The sequence below is a fragment of the Triticum aestivum genome, chromosome 1B, assembly GCF_018294505.1.
Source record: "Triticum aestivum cultivar Chinese Spring chromosome 1B, IWGSC CS RefSeq v2.1, whole genome shotgun sequence".
NCBI lineage: Eukaryota > Viridiplantae > Streptophyta > Magnoliopsida > Poales > Poaceae > Triticum > Triticum aestivum.
In genome coordinates this window covers 78734208-78750364 of record NC_057795.1, presented here as the reverse complement: position 1 = coordinate 78750364, position 16157 = coordinate 78734208, and positions in this window count along the sequence as shown.

Sequence of the window (16157 nt, the reverse complement as noted above, 5' to 3'; positions counted from 1 at the left end):
CAAAGGACCTGTAAGAACCACGATGGTTACTAAATGCATTGGTTTGTGAATTTTTTGTTCCGTGCTTCAAATTTTTGCTTCTCACCTTTGGTTGTGTGATGCTAAGAATTGTCAAAGAATTGCAGCAAACAGAAGAATCAATCATGGATGAAGATGAATAATGCTATACTGTATCTAACAATCAAGGTAAGTTGCTGCAGTTAGCTCCTAGGAGACAAGTTAATTACTACTAACAACATTAACACTCTACGGAAGATTTGTCTCACACCTCAGCTACATGCTTCATTACCATAAATTTGCCAGTTCTCCCATAAACCGAGATAGATGGATGTGTGCTGCAGGTATAGTTTCTCCTTATACACGCACATGTAATTGTGTGTTATGTTTCGATGAAGTGTCAACCTACAGTACTACACAACTCGCATGTTTGTGCATAAACAAAAATTTCATGTTCAGTGCAAGTCGGGTATAATCAACATGTTTATTTTGTCACGTTATAACTAAATAATGGGCAAGAAAGAAGAAGAGGCACTAACAAAAAAATAATCATTTGTGGGTAACAGATGGATATCTCTCTCCATTGAATTTTGTTGTCCAGACTTTTATTCTGGTCAAACTCTTTGGCTCTGCCCCATTGCAGACCATGGCAAACTATTGTTTCTCAAGGTCCCACTTAATTATTCTTTAATTGTAGATTGCAAGTGATTTAATTTCCTCCAATGCAGTAGTTAATATATAAGAGAATATCCAGATTTGAAAGTGAATCATAGGAAACTACAGATATGGGGTGAGGGGGGAATACAAGTCCTGAAGCTTTCCATCAGTCATCAATCAGATTAATCCGTACACACAAGATCTACATAGCATGTTGGATTTGTTGGTCTACAAAAGGTTTGATGTGCTTTATAACCTATGCATTAGTTAGTCCAAGAGGAGATTGCAACGCCAATACGGCCTACTAACACAATGACGCCATAGGGTCTGCACAATATTTGTTTTCATGGGGTGCTACAAATTCATTGCTAAGCAGAGAGATCAATCCTTCCCTGCCATGTATGTGAATATTAACTTCAATGTCCCTTGCTTTGTAAAAAGGGGAAATAATTTCAAACTCCCAGATTACTACACTTGGACTGTAAATATATTTCCTTATTTAGAAAAGCTTAAAGTTTGTATCTGCATTTGAATTAACAGGGAGTATGCCATTTGTTTGGATTTTAAACGATGTTGTTGTTAATATATCAAAGTGATTCAAAATTCTTAGCAGGATCGTATGGCTCCCCGATATGAACCTACATGTTCTTATAGCATGCAAAATATCTTTGCTTAGTAGTAGCTTTGACCAAATCACCAGAAGAACGGGCACCAGCCTGCAGTGTGAGTGTAGATTAGCATTTATTTGAAGTGCCATTATGCTGGTCTTTCAAGATATTTTTTATTCGGATTTCAGTTTCAGAATTTAACAAAAAAACTTAAATCCCAGTGTTATCCCTAAAAAAATCCAGTGTTATGAAAACATATATAAGAAAGGCTATGCATCTAGGAACATGCAACGTCCCTTTTGAATAATCATTATAATCATTAGATCACTAAACTATTAGCAGAAGGATGTAAGTTTAGCCTAACAGAAAAGGATCGCTAAGTAAGTTTATGCTTCCAAGCACAGAGAGAAGGACATGATCAGCAATGGCAAAAGCAAATATTTACTACATAGGAAATAACCTGATATAGTTAAACTGTACACTGAGATGTAGAAACTTAACTCTACAGTCTCCGGTGCAGGCTACAAAAAACTTAAAATCCCTATGTTCTCTTGGTGATGAGGCTCTACTTCTGTTGCAATTTCTTTTCTGAAGTTTTGCTCACCTTCAGTGAGTCACAAAAATTCCATTTGCATCCCGCTGCTCAACTTCCCACATATCTCTTTACTAACTGAGCACTATATCTTTGCCTCGGCCCATTATTGTTTTCTCCTGCTCAATCAATGCCCTTTTTCCCTTCGTAACCTTGAATCAAGTTGTGTAGTTCCCTACTTCCACCTTTCTTCAAAATTTCAGCTCTTTGGTATTTTGTCCCTTTCTTCTGCAGCTTTTGTTAATCAAGTCAGGAGCACAACTTAATTATCTCTACTCTCATATGTAACTCCAGCTCCAGCTTATCATTTTAGAAACAGCAAGTCAGCACAACTCAATTGTATGCACTCTCATGTGTAATTTGCCAGGAACAATTCAACTTTGAAAAGTAATAAATCTTACATATTTGTTTCGTAATGGACAAGCCATATTTATTTTTACACTAAGAAGTTATAACAAACAAAAGAAAGAAAAGTTTCCACAATAGATCTCTAGCTTTATGGTGTTTGTAAACATTCGACAGAGTAGAGAGTACCACTGTAGAATTTAGCATTGCCATTCCTTAAAACAGAAGCATCGTGTCGATTAATTCACAGTAAAGAAAGTTATGCCCATGTATATAATGGAAATCTTGTGATGGTGCAACAATCATGTATATATATTAGGCACATGCTAGATTACTCTTGGATAAGCAATGATAGCATGCAAAAACGGTACTCTTTAATCTTGAAGCGGAATGTTGCCCATCTGGATCCAGTGAGTGATGCGTCATAGAGAGGGCACTTCTAGTGCTTCAGGAGTAATTTTTTTAGCGTCAGCAGCAACCATTAGGAATATCACCTGCATTGCAGAAGAATTAAGAAAACAAATGCAAGTTTCATATATCTAAAAAAAGATCAGTAGGTTAAGGAGACTCGAAAATAACATTTCTCTATATGTGTGATTTGTTAGAGTACAATGTTATAATTGTTTCTTTCACACAATGGGCAGTGGCTTCATACTCAATTGAATTTTAAGTACGAGCTCAATTCTCTAAAATTGGTATTTGTAATTATAAGAAGTAAAATATTAAGAAGAAAAGAACCAATGATTCCCACTTAAAATCCAAAGTACTCCAAGGATAAAAATGCATGTCCATACCAAATTAAAGTGGAATGCAGTTGTAAAAATTGTGGGATTACTATTTATTTGTTCCTTCGCTTGTCATGATTGTCCTCCCATTCTGCTAGCTGCCTACTCATTCCTTTCGTAAGAGCAAATTAATTGTACACCCTTTGATCCAAGTATATACAGAATAGCAGTCTGGTTGTTTTGTTAATACATATGCAAAACCCATGGAAGCATAACTGAACATATAATAAAAGCCTATATGGTTGAAAATAACCCATAATTTGATTAATAAACAGAGACTGGAAACTGAATTACTCTGAATAACAGAACATCTGCAAGTAAGAACTGAAGATCTCAATCAGTTTTTGGTTCCGAGCACACATAATTAAACATGTAAGATCCGGTGAAAGGAAATCGACCATCATGAAGAAATGCATCAGGTATATCAGCAGTCCATGATTACAATGTGTATCAGGTCCTTTTTTTTGCTTCAGTAGCTGGCACTTCTGATCTCTCTTTAGAACTTGGGCGACTTGAAATGGTTATGCACTACAGGAACCCTTGTTGCTCGCCCTAACCATGCTTGCCACTGCTAGAAATTTTTTCGAACAAATGGTAAGCAATGAAACAAAATGAGAATGATGAAGAGATCAAAGAAGTGAAACATCAAGCAAACAAAATTGACTTCTACTCATTTATTTGCCCAAATGTAACTAATCTAAATGTAATACCCACTAATCTTTTATGCTATCTATTTTTCAGATCACTCTGAACAGAAATCAACTAAAATTTATGGGCAACTTAGCACTCACTGTAGATGATAGTGGTAAATATAACAGGATAGATATGTTGTTTTCTTGTGTCTTGTCAGATATAAAAAAGATTTCAAAATGAACCATCCACAGCAGAAAGAATTGCAGGTCACTGCTGCATCTCCATCGCCAGTCAATCAGCTCGTCCAGTCTAGTAGAAGATATCTTCAAGGTCTTTTTAGGTATATCTAGAAGGTTTTCCAACTCGTAAGTTTTCAGCTTCTCGGCTAAATGTAAGATATCAACCATTACTCAGAATAGCAAGGTGCTTGCGACAAATGCTAGTATCAAATAAGGAGTAATGCATACATCACATTTGAACTTTAAGTATATACATAAATAAAGCATCACAAAGTGCAGCCAGGTTGGCAAATAAAATTTCATTACTTTCAATCTAATGGAACCTATATCCACCTGACAACTTAAATCTTTAAATGGCAGCGGCAGTACAACATAGGCGGCTGAACTGATTGTAGAAGTCAAAACAATTGTAATTGTTGATTCATGACCGGACGGATAGTTACAACAACTGTTATGAACCTAGCTAGTCATGCCATCTGCAGGGGATTAGGATGACAAGGGGAAGGAGGAGATAATATTGCGAGAGAATATGTTGATTCTTGCTTGCTCCCAAAGAATAAAATGCCTGCTCGTATATAGAGCTAACTTAACTTTGACCCGAAAGACATGGAGATAGTCGGAAGTATCAAGCTCGGGCAAGATGCGTTATATGGTTATTGAGCTGAAATGTGTATATGAATTACAATTAGAGGCCCTCCTGTTGCAATAACTTCTTCATTAATTTATGCTTGGAAAATGTATGTCCGTATTGCAGTATTATGAGCTCAAGTGCTCAACGCATGAGACTACTGTACTGTAAATCATGTCATGAGTGTAATCATGAAACTGTTCGAGGCAAAGTGCTGACCTTCTTCGATGCAGACAGAGAAACTGAAACCAATCTGGTGAGCAGGAAGTTCTCAGGCGTGAGTTCCCAGTGTACGGACCCATGAAGTGCAGACGTGGACGACGCTTTCAGAAACTCAATTAGACAATCTGCACTAGAGAACGACACCCAGCCTCCGACAGCGGGGGGAACTCGCGCTTCTTGTGCCACGGCGACGGCGACGGCGACGGCGCAGGGGGGCTGCAGCAGCTGGTCCAGCCTGGCACGGTGGCCGGCGCCGATGACCTCGTGGCTGTTGGCGACACAAAGCCACACCTGGCTCTCTGCCGTCATCTGCTGGAGCCGGAGCGCCGCGACGCGTCGCCCCAACAGAGCACGCCGGCCGCCTTGTCGTCCTCCGCCGCGATGCCTCGGCCCGCCAAGGCCAGCTTCAAGGGCGACAAGGCGCGTAGGAACGCCGGCGCGACCCCTCGCCCCACTCCTGGGCTCGGGCGAAGTGGACGCCCACGGCAAGCGCGCCGGCGGCGCTTGCCCGTCTGCTTATCGTCCTCCGCCGCGACGCCTCGGCCCGCCCCCGCCAAGGCTAGCTCCAAGGCCGACAAGGCGTGCAGGAACGCCGCCGCGACGCCTTGCCCCATTACTGGGCTCGGGCGGAGCGGACACCGCGGCAAGCGCGCCGCTGCCCGTTTGTGAAGGCCGGCAGTGGATAAGGCGGGGCTGTGGTGGTGGTGCCAGGGTCCTTTTTGCAAAAAATGAATCATTATCTCAGGAAGAAACATACTTTAAATTGTACTGCGAGTTAAATACTAAAAAAGGAGGGGCTTTTTAGCAAAAATGCTAATGACGGACAAGCAGAAACCCAATTTGCTTTATTATTAGGTAGAGATTAGGTAGAGATAGAGAGGTAGAGATAACTCCTACTAAAGCATATGCTGCATCAAAATAGCTTTCACCTGCCTCTACGATTCAGCAATGCCATAATTTTTTTAGAAACCTTGACTCCATCGTGAAAAGAAGACAAAATATACAGGGCCATGCCATAGATTAGTTTTCCCATTACCTGAGTCCATTGTTGAAAGAAGAAAAACATAATAGGGCTACAGACTCCCCTGCCCTCACGCACGCTGCCGCCGCCAGAATCCCATGGCTACAACCGACTCTCAAGCCCTCACGCACGCAGCCTCAGCTAGAAAATCAATCCCAGGTCTTCGACGGAATCCAATCCTAACGCACGCCACTGCCATGCCCCCGTCGAGACTAGGCCTCCACCACGAGCATGGAGTAAACGGTCTCAAGTTGAGGCTATGAGCCACGTGCCCATGCCAAGATATTTTGACATTATCCTGGCCTATATGGGATCTCTGATGCTGACATTTTCCTTTGGCTATTTTTGATAGAGGATGATCCTATCTACCAGGTTGTTGCATCTGTGCAGCCCTAAGAAATTGCTCGATGGAGCACTGATCGTGGCTACAAGCACCTTAGCTAGATGCTTGATTCCTTCAGATCTGCAAGTTCTCCCATATGCATGTTGTAGGTGAATCTGCGTACCTTTGAAATCCATGGCTGGAGGAGGCAGCGACCACATATTAAAATTTTCATGACATGGACTTCATCCTTCCTTGCAAGTCATAGAACTGGAATTTGGATTGCAAAGGACCTGTAAGAACCACGATGGTTACTAAATGCATTGGTTTGTGAATTTTTTGTTCCGTGCTTCAAATTTTTGCTTCTCACCTTTGGTTGTGTGATGCTAAGAATTGTCAAAGAATTGCAGTAAACAGAAGAATCAATCATGGATGAAGATGAATAATGCTATACTGTATCTAACAGTCAAGGTAAGTTGCTGCAGTTAGCTCCTAGGAGACAAGTTAATTACTACTAACAACATTAACACTCTACGGAAGATTTGTCTCACACCTCAGCTACATGCTTCATTACCATAAATTTGCCAGTTCTCCCATAAACCGAGATAGATGGATGTGTGCTGCAGGTATAGTTTCTCCTTATACACGCACATGTAATTGTGTGTTATGTTTCGATGCAGTGTCAACTTACAGTACTACACAACTCGCATGTTTGTGCATAAACAAAAATTTCATGTTCAGTGCAAGTCGGGTATAATCAACATGTTTATTTTGTCACGTTATAACTAAATAATGGGCAAGAAAGAAGAAGAGGCACTAACAAAAAAATAATCATTTGTGGGTAACAAATGGATATCTCTCTCCATTGAATTTTGTTGTCCAGACTTTTATTCTGGTCAAACTCTTTGGCTCTGCCCCATTGCAGACCATGGCAAACTATTGTTTCTCAAGGTCCCACTTAATTATTCTTTAATTGTAGATTGCAAGTGATTTAATTTCCTCCAATGCAGTAGTTAATATATAGGAGAATATCCAGATTTGAAAGTGAATCATAGGAAACTACAGATATGGGGTGAGGGGGGAATACAAGTCCTGAAGCTTTCCATCAGTCATCAATCAGATTAATCCGTACACACAAGATCTACATAGCATGTTGGATTTGTTGGTCTACAAAAGGTTTGATGTGCTTTATAACCTATGCATTAGTTAGTCCAAGAAGAGATTGCAACGCCAATACGGCCTACTAACACAGTGACGCCATAGGGTCTGCACAATATTTGTTTTCATCGGGTGCTACAAATTCATTGCTAAGCAGAGAGATCAATCCTTCCCTGCCATGTATGTGAATATTAACTTCCATGTCCCTGGCTTTTTAAAAAGGGGAAATGATTTCAAACTCCCAGATTACTACACTTGGACTGTAAATATATTTTCTTATTTAGAAAATCTTAAAGTTTGTATCTGCATTTGAATTAACAGGGAGTATGCCATTCGTTTGGATTTTAAACGATGTTGTTGCTAATATATCAAAGTGAGTCAAAATTCTTTGCAGGATCGTATGGGTGCCCGATATGAACCTACATGTTCTTATAGCATGCAAAATATCTTTGCTTAGTAGTAGCTTTGACCAAATCACCAGAAGAACGGGCACCATCCTGCAGTGTGAGTGTAGATTAGCATTTATTTGAAGTGCCATTATGCCGGCCTTTCAAGATATGGTTTATTCGGATTTCAGTTTCGGAATTCAACAAAAAGACTAAAATCCCAGCGTTATCCCTAAAAAAATCCAGTGTTATGAAAACATATATAAGAAAGGCTATGCATCTAGGAACATGCAACGTCCCTTTTGAATAATCATTATAATCATTATATCACTAAACTATTAGCAGAAGGATGTAAGTTTAGCCTAACAGAAAAGGATCGCTAAGTAAGTTTATGCTTCCAAGCACAGAGAGAAGGACATGATCAACAATGGCAAAAGCAAATATTTACTTCATAGTAAATAACCTGATATAGTTAAACTGTACACTGAGATGTAGAAACTTAACTCTACAGTCTCCGGTGCAGGCTACAAAAAACTTAAAATCCCTATGCTCTCTTGGTGATGAGGCTCTACTTCTGTTGCAATTTCTTTTCTAAAGTTTTGCTCACCTTCAGTGAGTCACAAAAATTCCATTTGCATCCCGCTGCTCCACTTCCCACATATCTCTTTACTAACTGAGCACTATATCCTTGCCTCGGCCCATTATTGTTTTCTCCTGCTCAATCAATGCCCTTTGTCCCTTCGTAACCTTGAATCAAGTTGTGTAGTTCCCTACTTCCACCTTTCTTCAAATTTTCAGCTTTTTGGTATTTTGTCCCTTTCTTCTGCAGCTTTTGTTAATCAAGTCAGGAGCACAACTAAATTATCTCTACTCTCATATGTAACTCCAACTCCAGCTTATCATTTTAGAAACAGCAAGTCAGCACAACTGAATTATATGCACTCTCATGTGTAATTGTCAGGAACAATTCAACTTTGAAAAGTAATAAATCTTACATATTTGTTTCCTAATGGACAAGCCATATTTATTTTTACACTAAGAAGTTATAACAAACAAAAGAAAGAAAGGTTTCCACAATAGATCTCTAGCTTTGTGGTGTTTGTAAACATTCGACAGAGTAGAGAGTACCACTGTAGAATTTAGCATTGCCATTCCTTAAAACAGAAGCATCGTGTCGATTAATTCACAGTAAAGAAAGTTATGCCCATGTATATAATGGAAATCTTGTGATGGTGCAACAATCATGTATATATATTAGGCACATGGTAGATTACTCTTGGATAAGCAATGATAGCATGCAAAAACTGTACTCTTTAATCTTGAAGCGGAATGTTGCCCATCTGGATCCAGTGAGTGATGCGCCATAGAGAGGGCACTTCTAGTGCTTCAGGAGTAATTTTTTAAGCGTCAGCAGCAACCATTAGGAATATCACCTGCATTGCAGAAGAATTAAGAAAACAAATGCAAGTTTCATATATCTAAAAAAAGATCAGTAGGTTAAGGAGACTCGAAAATAACATTTCTCTATATGTGTGATTTGTTAGAGTACAATGTTATAATTGTTTCTTTCACACAATGGGCAGTGGCTTCATACTCAATTGAATTTTAAGTACGAGCTCAATTCTCTAAAATTGGTATTTGTAATTATAAGAAGTAAAATATTAAGAAGAAAAGAACCAATGATTCCCACTTAAAATCCAAAGTACTCCAAGGATAAAAATGCATGTCCATACCAAATTAAAGTGGAATGCAGTTGTAAAAATTGTGGGATTACTATTTATGTGTTCCTTCGCTTGTCATGATTGTCCTCCCATTTTGCTAGCTGCCTACTCATTCCTTTCGTAAGATTAAATTAATTGTACACCCTTTGATCCAAGTATATACAGAATAGCAGTCTGGTTGTTTTGTTAATACATATGCAAAACCCATGGAAGCATAACTGAACATATAATAAAAGCCTATATGGTTGAAAATAACCCATAATTTGATTAATAAACAGAGACTGGAAACTGAATTACTCTGAATAACAGAACATCTGCAAGTAAGAACTGAAGATCTCAATCAGTTTTTGGTTCCGAGCACACATAATTAAACATGTAAGATCCGGTGAAAGGAAATCGACCATCATGAAGAAATGCATCAGGTATATCAGCAGTCCATGATTACAATGTGTATCAGGTCCTTTTTTTTGCTTCAGTAGCTGGCACTTCTGATCTCTCTTTAGAACTTGGGCGACTTGAAATGGTTATGCACTACAGGAACCCTCGTTGCTCGCCCTAACCATGCTTGCCACTGCTAGAAATTTTTTCGAACAAATGGTAAGCAATGAAACAAAATGAGAATGATGAAGAGATCAAAGAAGTGAAACATCAAGCAAACAAAATTGACTTCTACTCATTTATTTGCCCAAATGTAACTAATCTAAATGTAATACCCACTAATCTTTTATGCTATCTATTTTTCAGATCACTCTGAACAGAAGTCAACTAAAATTTATGGGCAACTTAGCACTCACTGTAGATGATAGTGGTAAATATAACAGGATAGATATGTTGTTTTCTTGTGTCTTGTCAGATATAAAAAAGATTTCAAAATGAACCATCCACAGCAGAAAGAATTGCAGGTCACTGCTGCATCTCCATCGCCAGTCAATCAGCTCGTCCAGTCTAGTAGAAGATATCTTCAAGGTCTTTTTAGGTATATCTAGAAGGTTTTCCAACTCGTAAGTTTTCAGCTTCTCGGCTAAATGTAAGATATCAACCATTACTCAGAACAGCAAGGTGCTTGCGACAAATGCAAGTATCAAATAAGGAGTAAAGCATACATCACATTTGAACTTTAAGTATATACATAAATAAAGCATCACAAAGTGCAGCCAGGTTGGCAAATAAAATTTCATTACTTTCAATCTAATGGAACCTATATCCACCTGACAACTTAAATCTTTAAATGGCAGCGACAGTACAACATAGGCGGCAGAACTGATCGTAGAAGTCAAAACAATTGTAATTGTTGATTCATGACCGGACGGATAGTTACAACAACTGTTATGAACCTAGCTAGTCATGCCATCTGCAGGGGATTAGGAAGACAAGGGGAAGGAGGAGATAATATTGCGAGAGAATATATTGATTCTTGCTTGCTCCCAAAGAATAAAATGCCTGCTCGTATATAGAGCTAACTTAACTTTGACCCGAAAGACATGGAGATAGTCGGAAGTATCAAGCTCGGGCAAGATGCGTTATATGGTTATTGAGCTGAAATGTGTATATGAATTACAATTAGAGGCCCTCCTGTTGCAATAACTTCTGCATTAATTTATGCTTGGAAAATGTATGTCCGTACTGCAGTATTATGAGCTCAACGCATGAGACTACTGTACTGTAAATCATGTCATGAGTGTAATCATGAAACTGTTCGAGGCAAAGGGCTGACCTTCTTCGATGGAGACAGAGAAACTGAAACCAATCTGGTGAGCAGGAAGTTCTCAGGCGTAAGTTCCCAGTGTATGGACCCATGAAGTGCAGACGTGGACGACGCTTTCAGAAACTCAATTAGACAATCTGCACTGGAGAACGACACCCAGCCTCCGATAGCGAGGGGGAACTCGCGCTTCTTGTGCCACGGCGACGGCGACGGCGCAGGGGGGCTGCAGCAGCTGGTCCAGCCTGGCACGGTGGCCGGCGCGGATGACCTCGTGGCTGTTGGCGACACAAAGCCACACCTGGCTCTCTGCCGTCATCTGCTGGAGCCGGAGCGCCGCGACGCGTCGCCCCAACAGAGCACGTCGGCCGCCTTGTCGTCCTCCGCCGCGACGCCTCGGTCCGCCAAGGCCAGCTTCAAGGGCGACAAGGCGTGTAGGAACGCCGGCGCGACCCCTCGGCCCACTCCTGGGCTCGGGCGAAGCGGACGCCCACGGCAAGCGCGCCGGCGGCGCGTGCCCGTCTGCTTAACGTCCTCTGCCGCGACGCCTCGGCCCGCCCCCGCCAAGGCTAGCTCCAAGGCCGACAAGGCATGCAGGAACGCCGCCGCGACGCCTCGCCCCATTACTGGGCTCGGGCGGAGCGGACGCCGCGGCAAGCGCGCCGCTGCCCGTTTGTGAATGCCGGCAGTGGATAAGGCGGGGCTGTGGTGGTGGTGCCGGGGTCCTTTTTGCAAAAAACGAATCATTATCTCAGGAAGAAACAGACTTTAAATTATACTGCGGGTTAAATACTAAAAAAGGGAGGGGCTTTTTAGAAAAAATGCTAATGACGGACAAGCAGAAACCCAATTTGCTTTATTATTATTAGGTAGAGATTAGGTAGAGATAGAGAGGTAGAGATAACCCTACTAAAGCATATGATGCGTCAAAATAGCTTTCACCTGCCTCTACGATTCAGCAATGCCATAATTTTTTTAGAAACCTTGACTCCATGATGAAAAGAAGATAAAATATACAGGGTCATGCCATAGATTAGTTTTCCCATTACCTGAGTCCATCGTTGAAAGAAGAAAAACATAATAGGGCTACAGACTCCCCTGCCCTCACGCACGCTGCCGCCGCCAGAATCCCGTGGCTACAACCGACTCTCCAGCCCTCACGCACGCAGCCTCAGCTAGAAAATCAATCATAGGTCTTCGACGGAATCCAATCCTAACGCACGCCACTGCCATGCCCCCGTCGAGACTAGGCCTCCACCACGAGCATGGAGTAAACGGTGTCAAGTTCAGGCTATGAGCCACGTGCCCATGCCAAGATATTTTGACATTATCCTGGCCTATATGGGATCTCTGATGTTGACATCTTCCTTTGGCTATTTTTAATAGAGGATGATCCTATCTACCAGGTTGTTGCATCTGTGCAGCCCTAAGAAATTGCTCGATGGAGCACTGATCGTGGCTACAAGCACCTTAGCTAGATGCTTGATTCCTTCAGATCTGCAAGTTCTCCCATATGCATGTTGTAGGTGAATCTGCGTACCTTTGAAATCCATGGCTGGAGGAGGCAGCGACCACATATTAAAATTTTCATGACATGGACTTCATCCTTCCTTTCAAGTCATAGAACTGGAATTTGGATTGCAAAGGACCTGTAAGAACCACGATGGTTACTAAATGCATTGGTTTGTGAATTTTTTGTTCCGTGCTTCAAATTTTTGCTTCTCACCTTTGGTTGTGTGATGCTAAGAATTGTCAAAGAATTGCAGCAAACAGAAGAATTAATCATGGATGAAGATGAATAATGCTATACTGTATCTAACAATCAAGGTAAGTTGCTGCAGTTAGCTCCTAGGAGACAAGTTAATTACTACTAACAACATTAACACTCTACGGAAGATTTGTCTCACACCTCAGCTACATGCTTCATTACCATAAATTTGCCAGTTCACCATAAACCGAGATAGATGGATGTGTGCTGCAGGTATAGTTTCTCCTCATACACGCACATGTAATTGTGTGTTATGTTTCGATGCAGTGTCAACCTACAGTACTACACAACTCGCATGTTTGTGCATAAACAAAAATTTCATGTTCAGTGCAAGTCGGGTATAATCAACATGTTTATTTTGTCACGTTATAACTAAATAATGGGCAAGAAAGAAGAAGAGGCACTAACAAAAAAATAATCATTTGTGGGTAACAGATGGATATCTCTCTCCATTGAATTTTGTTGTCCAGACTTTTATTCTGGTCAAACTCTTTGGCTCTGCTCCATTGCAGACCATGGCAAACTATTGTTTCTCAAGGTCCCACTTAATTATTCTTTAATTGTAGATTGCAAGTGACTTAATTTCCTCCAATGCAGTAGTTAATATATAGGAGAATATCCAGATTTGAAAGTGACTCATAGGAAACTACAGATATGGGGTGAGGGGGGAATACAAGTCCTGAAGCTTTCCATCAGTCATCAATCAGATTAATCCGTACACACAAGATCTACATAGCATGTTGGATTTGTTGGTCTACAAAAGGTTTGATGTGCTTTATAACCTATGCATTAGTTAGTCCAAGAGGAGATTGCAACGCCAATACGGCCTACTAACACAATGACGCCATAGGGTCTGCACAATATTTGTTTTCATCGGGTGCTACAAATTCATTGCTAAGCAGAGAGATCAATCCTTCCCTGCCATGTATGTGAATATTAACTTCAATGTCTCTGGCTTTTTAAAAAGGGGAAATAATTTCAAACTCCCAGATTACTACACTTGGACTGTAAATATATTTCCTTATTTAGGAAAGCTTAAAGTTTGTATCTGCATTTGAATTAACAGGGAGTATGCCATTCATTTGGATTTTAAACGATGTTGTTGCTAATATATCTAAGTAATTCAAAATTCTTAGCAGGATCGTATGGGTGCCCGATATGAACCTACATGTTCTTATAGCATGCAAAATATCTTTGCTTAGTAGTAGCTTTGACCAAATCACCAGAAGAACGGGCACCAGCCTGCAGTGTGAGTGTAGATTAGCATTTATTTGAAGTGCCATTATGCTGGCCTTTCAAGATATGGTTTATTCGGATTTCAGTTTCAGAATTCAACAAAAAAACTAAAATCCTAGTGTTATCCCTAAAAAAATCCAGTGTTATGAAAACATATATAAGAAAGGCTATGCATCTAGGAACATGCAATGTCCCTTTTGAATAATCATTATAATCATTAGATCACTAAACTATTAGCAGAAGGATGTAAGTTTAGCCTAACAAAAAAGGATCGCTAAGTAAGTTTATGCTTCCAAGCACAGAGAGAAGGACATGATCAGCAATGGCAAAAGCAAATATTTACTACATAGTAAATTACCTGATATAGTTAAATTGTACACTGAGATGTAGAAACTTAACTCTACAGTCTCCGGTGCAGGCTACAAAAAACTTAAAATCCCTATGTTCTCTTGGTGATGAGGCTCTACTTCTGTTGCAATTTCTTTTCTGAAGTTTTGCTCACCTTCAGTGAGTCACAAAAATTCCATTTGCATCCCGCTGCTCCACTTCCTACATATCTCTTTACTAACTGAGCACTATATCCTTGCCTCGGCCCATTATTGTTTTCTCCTGCTCAATCAATGCCCTTTTTCCCTTCGTAATCTTGAATCAAGTTGGGTAGTTCCCTACTTCCACCTTTCTTCAAATTTTCAGCTTTTTGGTATTTTGTCCCTTTCTTCTGCAGCTTTTGTTAATCAAGTCAGGAGCACAACTTAATTATCTGTACTCTCATATGTAACTCCAGCTCCAGCTTATCATTTTAGAAACAGCAAGTCAGCACAACTGAATTATATGCACTCTCATGTGTAATTGTCAGGAACAATTCAACTTTGAAAAGTAATAAATCTTACATATTTGTTTCGTAATGGACAAGCCATATTTATTTTTACACTAAGAAGTTATAACAAACAAAAGAAAGAAAGGTTTCCACAATAGATCTCTAGCTTTGTGGTGTTTGTAAACATTCGACAGAGTAGAGTGTACCACTGTAGAATTTAGCATTGCCATTCCTTAAAACACAAGCATCGTGTCGATTAATTCACAGTAAAAGAAAGTTATGCCCATGTATATAATGGAAATCTTGTGATGGTGCAACAATCATGTATATATATTAGTGGTAGGACTAGGGTTCCTACCGGCTCTACTGCGTAGGTTGTAGGGGCAAAGAGGAAGTGGGCGCGGCGAGGAGCGGGCGCGCCGGCGGCAGGGCGCCGTCGCGGCTTGGGTTGAGGGCGGTGGCAGCTAGGTTGCGGCGGCTAGGGTTTCCGGCTCCTCTAGGAGCTGGGCAACAAAAGATAATAATAGTCTTTATTGCTTCCATCCAAAAGAGTCTTACAATCTATATTTATATCCTAGATAACTTGTAGAAGAATCAATCCTGAGATAACTTGCCTAATCTGAATAAAACTAAGGTAACTTGCGGGCCTAAGCTTGCCTGTTGGGCCTGCGGCGGCCATAGACCTGGCCGGTCATAACATCTCTCCCCGCCTGCGCAAACAGCTCGTCCTCGAGCTGAAAGTCTGGATAGTTTTGACGGAAATCCTCACGCTGCTCCCAAGTCGCCTCTTCCTCCGGAAGGCCCGCCCACTGAATTAGGATGAACCAGACGCCACGACGGAGCTGAGCCTGCAACACCTTTGCTGGCTCTGGAAGAATGCGACCATCGGCGGTTGGAGGAAGCGTCGGAGGAGCCGCCGGTGGCTCGCCACGGAAAGGTTTGAGCAGCCCCACATGGAACACGTCGTGGATGCGGGCGCGGGCTGGAAGCTGAAGACGATAGGCCACCTTCCCAATGCGCTCCATGATAGGGAAGGGCCCGGCGTAGCGAGGGCCAAGCTTGCGCTTTGCCTGCGGGTCCTGTGACTGCGTAGAGCGGTGGAGAAGACGCAGCCACACCCAGTCACCCACTGCGAACTCCGCCTCGCGATGATGATCGTCGTAGTAGTGCTTGGCCGTCTGCTGGGCCTGAAGGAGACGCTGACGGACCTCAGCCAGCATCTCATCACGGGTGCAGATAAGGTCACCCGCTACTGCTGTCCGAGCCGTCTCCGGGTCGACCGGAAGTATAGGCGGGGGTGGTCGACCATAGACCACCTCA